Below are 9,922 nucleotides of genomic sequence, written 5' to 3' on the forward strand. Positions count from 1 at the left end.
CTCTGTGTCCCTGTCCTGTGATTGTTGTCTCTGTGTCCCTGTCATGTGATTGTTGTCTCTGTGTCCCTGTCCTGTGATTGTTGTCTCTGTGTGATTGTTGTCTCTGTGTCCCTGTCCTGTGATTGTTGTCTCTGTGTACCTGTCCTGTGATTGTTGTCTCTGTGTCCCTGTCATGTGATTGTTGTCTCTGTGTCCCTGTCATGTGATTGTTGTCTCTGTGTCCCTGTCATGTGATTGTTGTCTCTGTGTACCTGTCATGTGATTGTTGTCTCTGTGTCCCTGTCATGTGATTGTTGTCTCTGTGTCCCTGTCATGTGATTGTTGTCTCTGTGTCCCTGTCATGTGATTGTTGTCTCTGTGTCCCTGTCATGTGATTGTTGTCTCTGTGTCCCTGTCATGTGATTGTTGTCTCTGTGTCCCTGTCCTGTGATTGTTGTCTCTGTGTACCTGTCCTGTGATTGTTGTCTCTGTGTACCTGTCATGTGATTGTTGTCTCTGTGTCCCTGTCATGTGATTGTTGTCTCTGTGTACCTGTCATGTGATTGTTGTCTCTGTGTCCCTGTCATGTGATTGTTGTCTCTGTGTACCTGTCATGTGATTGTTGTCTCTGTGTCCCTGTCATGTGATTGTTGTCTCTGTGTCCCTGTCATGTGATTGTTGTCTCTGTGTCCCTGTCATGTGATTGTTGTCTCTGTGTCCCTGTCCTGTGATTGTTGTCTCTGTGTCCCTGTCATGTGATTGTTGTCTCTGTGTACCTGTCATGTGATTGTTGTCTCTGTGTCCCTGTCCTGTGATTGTTGTCTCTGTGTCCCTGTCCTGTGATTGTTGTCTCTGTGTACCTGTCATGTGATTGTTGTCTCTGTCCCTGTCCTGTGATTGTTGTCTCTGTGTCCCTGTCCTGTGATTGTTGTCTCTGTGTCCCTGTCATGTGATTGTTGTCTCTGTGTCCCTGTCATGTGATTGTTGTCTCTGTGTCCCTGTCCTGTGATTGTTGTCTCTGTGTACCTGTCCTGTGATTGTTGTCTCTGTGTACCTGTCATGTGATTGTTGTCTCTGTGTACCTGTCATGTGATTGTTGTCTCTGTGTCCCTGTCCTGTGATTGTTGTCTCTGTGTCCCTGTCATGTGATTGTTGTCTCTGTGTACCTGTCATGTGATTGTTGTCTCTGTGTACCTGTCCTGTGATTGTTGTCTCTGTGTCCCTGTCATGTGATTGTTGTCTCTGTGTCCCTGTCCTGTGATTGTTGTCTCTGTGTCCCTGTCCTGTGATTGTTGTCTCTGTCATGTGATTGTTGTCTATGTGTCCCTGTCCTGTGATTGTTGTCTCTGTGTCCCTGTCATGTGATTGTTGTCTCTGTGTCCCTGTCATGTGATTGTTGTCTCTGTGTCCCTGTCATGTGATTGTTGTCTCTGTGTACCTGTCATGTGATTGTTGTCTGTGTCCCTGTCCTGTGATTGTTGTCTCTGTCATGTGATTGTTGTCTGTGTCCCTGTCCTGTGATTGTTGTCTGTGTCCCTGTCCTGTGATTGTTGTCTCTGTCATGTGATTGTTGTCTGTGTCCCTGTCCTGTGATTGTTGTCTCTGTGTCCCTGTCCTGTGATTGTTGTCTCTGTCATGTGATTGTTGTCTCTGTGTCCCTGTCCTGTGATTGTTGTCTCTGTGTACCTGTCATGTCATTGTTGTCTGTGTCCCTGTCATGTGATTGTTGTCTCTGTGTCCCTGTCATGTGATTGTTGTCTCTGTGTACCTGTCATGTGATTGTTGTCTCTGTGTCCCTGTCATGTGATTGTTGTCTCTGTGTACCTGTCATGTGATTGTTGTCTCTGTGTCCCTGTCCTGTGATTGTTGTCTCTGTGTCCCTGTCCTGTGATTGTTGTCTCTGTCATGTGATTGTTGTCTCTGTCCTGTGATTGTTGTCTCTGTGTCCCTGTCCTGTGATTGTTGTCTCTGTGTCCCTGTCATGTGATTGTTGTCTCTGTCATGTGATTGTTGTCTCTGTCCTGTGATTGTTGTCTCTGTGTACCTGTCCTGTGATTGTTGTCTCTGTGTCCCTGTCCTGTGATTGTTGTCTCTGTCCTGTGATTGTTGTCTCTGTGTCCCTGTCATGTGATCGTTGTCTCTGTCATGTGATTGTTGTCTCTGTCCTGTGATTGTTGTCTCTGTGTACCTGTCATGTGATTGTTGTCTCTGTGTCCCTGTCATGTGATTGTTGTCTCTGTGTCCCTGTCATGTGATTGTTGTCTCTGTGTACCTGTCATGTGATTGTTGTCTCTGTGTCCCTGTCCTGTGATTGTTGTCTCTGTGTACCTGTCATGTGATTGTTGTCTCTGTGTCCCTGTCCTGTGATTGTTGTCTCTGTGTCCCTGTCCTGTGATTGTTGTCTATGTGTCCCTGTCCTGTGATTGTTGTCTCTGTGTACCTGTCATGTGATTGTTGTCTCTGTGTCCCTGTCATGTGATTGTTGTCTCTGTGTACCTGTCATGTGATTGTTGTCTCTGTGTCCCTGTCATGTGATTGTTGTCTCTGTGTCCCTGTCCTGTGATTGTTGTCTCTGTGTCCCTGTCATGTGATTGTTGTCTCTGTGTCCCTGTCCTGTGATTGTTGTCTCTGTGTCCCTGTCCTGTGATTGTTGTCTCTGTGTACCTGTCCTGTGATTGTTGTCTCTGTGTCCCTGTCCTGTGATTGTTGTCTCTGTGTCCCTGTCATGTGATTGTTGTCTCTGTGTCCCTGTCCTGTGATTGTTGTCTCTGTGTCCCTGTCCTGTGATTGTTGACTCTGTGTCCCTGTCATGTGATTGTTGTCTCTGTGTACCTGTCATGTGATTGTTGTCTCTGTGTCCCTGTCATGTGATTGTTGTCTCTGTGTACCTGTCATGTGATTGTTGTCTCTGTGTACCTGTCATGTGATTGTTGTCTCTGTGTCCCTGTCATGTGATTGTTGTCTCTGTGTACCTGTCATGTGATTGTTGTCTCTGTGTACCTGTCCTGTGATTGTTGTCTCTGTGTCCCTGTCCTGTGATTGTTGTCTCTGTGTCCCTGTCCTGTGATAGTTGTCTCTGTGTCCCTGTCATGTGATTGTTGTCTCTGTGTACCTGTCATGTGATTGTTGTCTCTGTGTACCTGTCCTGTGATTGTTGTCTCTGTGTCCCTGTCATGTGATTGTTGTCTCTGTGTACCTGTCATGTGATTGTTGTCTCTGTGTACCTGTCCTGTGATTGTTGTCTCTGTGTCCCTGTCCTGTGATTGTTGTCTCTGTGTCCCTGTCATGTGATTGTTGTCTCTGTGTCCCTGTCATGTGATTGTTGTCTCTGTGTACCTGTCCTGTGATTGTTGTCTCTGTGTCCCTGTCATGTGATTGTTGTCTCTGTGTCCCTGTCATGTGATTGTTGTCTCTGTGTACCTGTCCTGAGATTCTGTCCTGTGATTGTCATGTGATTGTTGTCTCTGTGTCCCTGTCCTGTGATTGTTGTCTCTGTGTCCCTGTCCTGTGATTGTTGTCTCTGTGTCCCTGTCCTGTGATTGTTGTCTCTGTGTACCTGTCATGTGATTGTTGTCTCTGTGTACCTGTCCTGTGATTGTTGTCTCTGTGTACCTGTCCTGTGATTGTTGTCTCTGTGTCCCTGTCCTGTGATTGTTGTCTCTGTGCAGCAGTCATGTGATTGTTGTCTCTGTGTCCCTGTCCTGTGATTGTTGTCTCTGTGTCCCTGTCCTGTGATTGTTGACTCTGTGTCCCTGTCATGTGATTGTTGTCTCTGTGTACCTGTCATGTGATTGTTGTCTCTGTGTCCCTGTCATGTGATTGTTGTCTCTGTGTACCTGTCCTGTGATTGTTGTCTCTGTGTCCCTGTCCTGTGATTGTTGTCTCTGTGTCCCTGTCCTGTGATTGTTGTCTCTGTGTCCCTGTCCTGTGATAGTTGTCTCTGTGTCCCTGTCATGTGATTGTTGTCTCTGTGTACCTGTCATGTGATTGTTGTCTCTGTGTACCTGTCCTGTGATTGTTGTCTCTGTGTCCCTGTCATGTGATTGTTGTCTCTGTGTACCTGTCATGTGATTGTTGTCTCTGTGTACCTGTCCTGTGATTGTTGTCTCTGTGTCCCTGTCCTGTGATTGTTGTCTCTGTGTCCCTGTCCTGTGATTGTTGTCTCTGTGTCCCTGTCATGTGATTGTTGTCTCTGTGTCCCTGTCATGTGATTGTTGTCTCTGTGTACCTGTCATGTGATTGTTGTCTCTGTGTACCTGTCATGTGATTGTTGTCTCTGTGTCCCTGTCCTGTGATTGTTTTCTCTGTGTCCCTGTCATGTGATTGTTGTCTCTGTGTCCCTGTCATGTGATTGTTGTCTCTGTGTCCCTGTCATGTGATTGTTGTCTCTGTGTACCTGTCCTGTGATTGTTTTCTCTGTGTCCCTGTCCTGTGATTGTTGTCTCTGTGTCCCTGTCCTGTGATTGTTGTCTCTGTGTCCCTGTCCTGTGATTGTTGTCTCTGTGTACCTGTCCTGTGATTGTTGTCTCTGTGTACCTGTCATGTGATTGTTGTCTCTGTGTACCTGTCATGTGATTGTTGTCTCTGTGTACCTGTCATGTGATTGTTGTCTCTGTGTCCCTGTCATGTGATTGTTGTCTCTGTGTACCTGTCATGTGATTGTTGTCTCTGTGTCCCTGTCATGTGATTGTTGTCTGTGTACCTGTCATGTGATTGTTGTCTCTGTGTACCTGTCATGTGATTGTTGTCTCTGTGTACCTGTCCTGTGATTGTTGTCTCTGTGTCCCTGTCATGTGATTGTTGTCTCTGTGTACCTGTCCTGTGATTGTTGTCTCTGTGTACCTGTCATGTGATTGTTGTCTCTGTGTCCCTGTCATGTGATTGTTGTCTCTGTGTACCTGTCCTGTGATTGTTGTCTCTGTGTACCTGTCCTGTGATTGTTGTCTCTGTGTCCCTGTCATGTGATTGTTGTCTCTGTGTCCCTGTCATGTGATTATTGTCTCTGTGTCCCTGTCATGTGATTGTTGTCTCTGTGTCCCTGTCATGTGATTGTTGTCTCTGTGTCCCTGTCCTGTGATTGTTGTCTCTGTGTACCTGTCATGTGATTGTTGTCTCTGTGTACCTGTCATGTGATTGTTGTCTCTGTGTACCTGTCATGTCTGTGTCCCTGTTCTGTGATTGTTGTCTCTGTGTCCCTGTCCTGTGATTGTTGTCTCTGTGTCCCTGTCATGTGATTGTTGTCTCTGTGTCCCTGTCATGTGATTGTTGTCTCTGTGTCCCTGATTGTTGTCTCTGTGTCCCTGTCATGTGATTGTTGTCTCTGTGTCCCTGTCATGTGATTGTTAACTCTGTGTCCTGTCCTGTGATTGTTGTCTCTGTGTACCTGTCCTGTGATTGTCCTGTCATGTGATTGTTGTCTCTTCCCTGTCATGTGATTGTTGTCTCTGTCCCTGTCATGTGTGTCCCTGTCATGTGATTGTTGTCTCTGTGTCCCTGTCATGTGATTGTTGTCTCTGTGTCCCTGTCCTGTGATTATTTGTCTCTGTGTCCCTGTCCTGTGATTGTTGTCTCTTGTACCTGTCATGATTATTGTCTCTGTGTCCCTGTCATGTAATTGTTGTCTCTGTGTACCTGTCATGTGATTGTTGTCTCTGTCTGTCATGTGATTGTTGTCTCTGTGTACCTGTCCTGTGATTGTTGTCTCTGTGTCCCTGTCATGTGATTGTTGTCTCTGTGTACCTGTCCTGTGATTGTTGTCTCTGTGTACCTGTCATGTGATTGTTGTCTCTGTGTCCCTGTCCTGTGATTATTGTCTCTGTGTACCTGTCCTGTGATTGTTGTCTCTGTGTCCCTGTCGATTGTTGTCTCTGTGTCCCTGTCATGTGATTGTTGTCTCTGTGTCCCTGTCATGTGATTATTGTCTCTGTGTCCCTGTCATGTGATTGTTGTCTCTGTGTCCCTGTCATGTGATTGTTGTCTCTGTGTCCCTGTCATGTGATTGTTGTCTCTGTGTCCCTGTCCTGTGATTGTTGTCTCTGTGTACCTGTCCTGTGATTGTTGTCTCTGTGTACCTGTCATGTGATTGTTGTCTCTGTGTACCTGTCATGTGATTGTTGTCTCTGTGTACCTGTCATGTGATTGTTGTCTCTGTGTCCCTGTCATGTGATTGTTGTCTCTGTGTACCTGTCATGTGATTGTTGTCTCTGTGTCCCTGTCATGTGATTGTTGTCTCTGTGTACCTGTCCTGTGATTGTTGTCTCTGTGTCCCTGTCCTGTGATTGTTGTCTCTGTGTCCCTGTCATGTGATTGTTGTCTCTGTGTACCTGTCCTGTGATTGTTGTCTCTGTGTCCCTGTCCTGTGATTGTTGTCTATGTGTACCTGTCTTGTGGTTGTGTCTCTGTGTCCCTGTCATGTGATTGTTGTCTCTGTGTCCCTGTCATGTGATTGTTGTCTCTGTGTCCCTGTCCTGTGATTGTTGTCTCTGTGTCCCTGTCATGTGATTGTTGTCTCTGTGTACCTGTCATGTGATTGTTGTCTCTGTGTACCTGTCATGTGATTGTTGTCTCTGTGTCGCTGTCCTGTGATTGTTGTCTCTGTGTCCCTGTCATGTGATTGTTGTCTCTGTGTCCCTGTCCTGTGATTGTTGTCTCTGTGTACCTGTCCTGTGATTGTTGACTCTGTGTCCCTGTCCTGTGATTGTTGTCTCTGTGTCCCTGTCCTGTGATTGTTGTCTCTGTGTCCCTGTCATGTGATTGTTGTCTCTGTGTCCCTGTCATGTGATTGTTGTCTCTGTGTCCCTGTCATGTGATTGTTGTCTCTGTGTCCCTGTCCTGTGATTGTTGTCTCTGTGTCCCTGTCATGTGATTGTTGTCTCTGTGTCCCTGTCCTGTGATTGTTGTCTCTGTGTCCCTGTCATGTGATTGTTGTCTCTGTGTACCTGTCATGTGATTGTTGTCTCTGTGTCCCTGTCCTGTGATTGTTGTCTCTGTGTCCCTGTCCTGTGATTGTTGTCTCTGTGTCCCTGTCCTGTGATTGTTGTCTCTGTGTCCCTGTCATGTGATTGTTGTCTCTGTACCTGTCATGTGATTGTTGTCTCTGTGTACCTGTCATGTGATTGTTGTCTCTGTGTCCCTGTCATGTGATTGTTGTCTCTGTGTCCCTGTCATGTGATTGTTGTCTCTGTGTACCTGTCATGTGATTGTTGTCTCTGTGTCCCTGTCCTGTGATTGTTGTCTCTGTGTCCCTGTCATGTGATTGTTGTCTCTGTGTCCCTGTCATGTGATTGTTGTCTCTGTGTACCTGTCATGTGATTGTTGTCTCTGTGTACCTGTCATGTGATTGTTGTCTCTGTGTACCTGTCCTGTGATTGTTGTCTCTGTGTACCTGTCATGTGATTGTTGTCTCTGTGTCCCTGTCATGTGATTGTTGTCTCTGTGTCCCTGTCATGTGATTGTTGTCTCTGTGTCCCTGTCCTGTGATTGTTGTCTCTGTGTCCCTGTCCTGTGATTGTTGTCTCTGTGTACCTGTCCTGTGATTGTTGTCTCTGTGTACCTGTCCTGTGATTGTTGTCTCTGTGTACCTGTCATGTGATTGTTGTCTCTGTGTCCCTGTCCTGTGATTGTTGTCTCTGTGTCCCTGTCCTGTGATTGTTGTCTCTGTGTACCTGTCCTGTGATTGTTGTCTCTGTGTACCTGTCCTGTGATTGTTGTCTCTGTGTCCCTGTCCTGTGATTGTTGTCTCTGTGTCCCTGTCCTGTGATTGTTGTCTCTGTGTACCTGTCCTGTGATTGTTGTCTCTGTGTCCCTGTCCTGTGATTGTTGTCTCTGTGTACCTGTCCTGTGATTGTTGTCTCTGTGTACCTGTCATGTGATTGTTGTCTCTGTGTCCCTGTCCTGTGATTGTTGTCTCTGTGTCCCTGTCATGTGATTGTTGTCTCTGTGTCCCTGTCCTGTGATTGTTGTCTCTGTGTACCTGTCATGTGATTGTTGTCTCTGTGTACCTGTCATGTGATTGTTGTCTCTGTGTCCCTGTCCTGTGATTGGAGTGTTCATGAATACATCTGATTGAGTGCAGCTGTTGCTGTGTGTTTGAAGTCAGTCGTTGCGTCTCCTCTGAACAGGAAGTTGGTCAAGATGCACCGCGTTAGCGTGCTGAAGGACCGCACCATGAGGAACACTAGAAGATCAGGAGAATAGAGCGGGCGCTGGGCGCGGCTTGTGTTTGACGGGGATGAAAAGAATTTCGAACTCTGGGAAACTAAGTTTTTGGGTCACCTCCGGCTGCAAGGGCTGAAAGGGATTATGACTCTGGAGACAGAGGAGGAAGTGGCCTCAAATGCTGAGGCATATGCTGAATTGATTCAATTCTTGGATGACAAAAGTTTATCGCTAGTAATGCGAGAGGCAGCCGATGATGGACGCGCAGCGCTAAAGATTTTGAGAGACTATTATGCAGGTAAAGGAACGCCACGAGTAATAAGCCTGTATACTGAGCTGACCTCGCTTCAAAAATCAAGCAGCGAGAGTGTGACGGAATATGTTATTCGTGCGGAAACCACTATCACGGCATTACGAAATGCTGGAGAGACTTTGAGTGACGGGCTGCTGGTAGCTATGGTTCTGAAGGGGCTTCCTGAGACTTTAACCTTTTTCCATCCATGTAACGCAATCGGATGAGACAATGAGGTTTGCCGAATTCAAAACAAAGCTGAGAAGTTACGATGACATCGAAAAGATGCGTGCCCCAGCCGCTGAGGACAATGTAATGACGGGGCGGGCGCGCCAAAGGGCTGCGAGACCCGACAGCGCAGGCCCAACTGAACGAGCAGCTGAACGGGCTGCAGGGCGGGGGGGCTGTAGGCGTGGCCTGAAAGGACAAACTGTGGTGCAGCCACTGCAAAAGCAACACACACCGAGACATGACCTGCAAAAGGAGACGGCGCCAGGACGCAACATGGAGGGCCGCCGAGGAAGTGACAGACGAGTACGTATTCCTGGTGACCGATGGGGCGGCAGGATTCCAGCCGAGCAGCCAGGGTGCATGAGGGGCCTGATGGTCGACTGCGGGGCGACCTCCATATCGTCACGGACATCGCCAAGTTCAAGAGGTTTGATGACGAGTTCCAGGCCGGGACTCATTGCATAGAGCTGGCTGACGGCACAAGGGCGTGGCAGAGCGCCGAGGTCTTCTTGATGGACAGCCGAGTCGGGCGCTGGCCCTCTGACCCGCAGGACATCTTCTCGGTGCGAGCGGCGGCCGACAGCGGGGCGACCGTGACTTTCAAGAAAGGCGAGGACATTGTGGTGCACAAAGACGGGACTCAATGTCCCATCATGGACATGATCGACTATATTACTTGCATACAATACCTGATGGATGTGACGACCGAGTTAAGGGATGTTATGATTTAAAGACATGGCATGAGATACTGGGTCACTGTAATGTTGACGATGTGCTGAGGTTGGAAGGTGTTGTTGATGGCATGAAAATTGAAGGTCCAAGAAACAAATCTCCATCTTGTGAAGTCTGCACCAAGGCAAGTTTACGCAGACCAGAATCAGAAAGCCTGATGCAAGGGCTAAAAGACCTCTAGAGCTAGTGCACACAGATTTGGCAGGTCCAATTCACACAGAGACCAGAGAGGGGTACAAATATGTTGTGTCATTTTCTGATGATTTTTCCAGTGCAGTGTTTGTATTTGCCCTGAAGAGTAAAAGTGACACACTGGAAGCAACAGAACGGTTTCTTGCAGACACGGCCCCATATGGTCAAATTCAACGTCTTAGATCTGATAATGGCACTGAGTTGACAGGAAAGCATTACAAAACTCTGTTGGTTAACAATGGTATTAGGCACGAGGCCTCTGCACCATATTCCCCCCATCAAAATGGTACAGCCGAGCGAAATTGGCGTACACTTTTTGACATGGCACGGTGCATGCTG

Source organism: Pseudoliparis swirei, chromosome 12 (genome assembly GCF_029220125.1).
Source record: "Pseudoliparis swirei isolate HS2019 ecotype Mariana Trench chromosome 12, NWPU_hadal_v1, whole genome shotgun sequence".
NCBI lineage: Eukaryota > Metazoa > Chordata > Actinopteri > Perciformes > Liparidae > Pseudoliparis > Pseudoliparis swirei.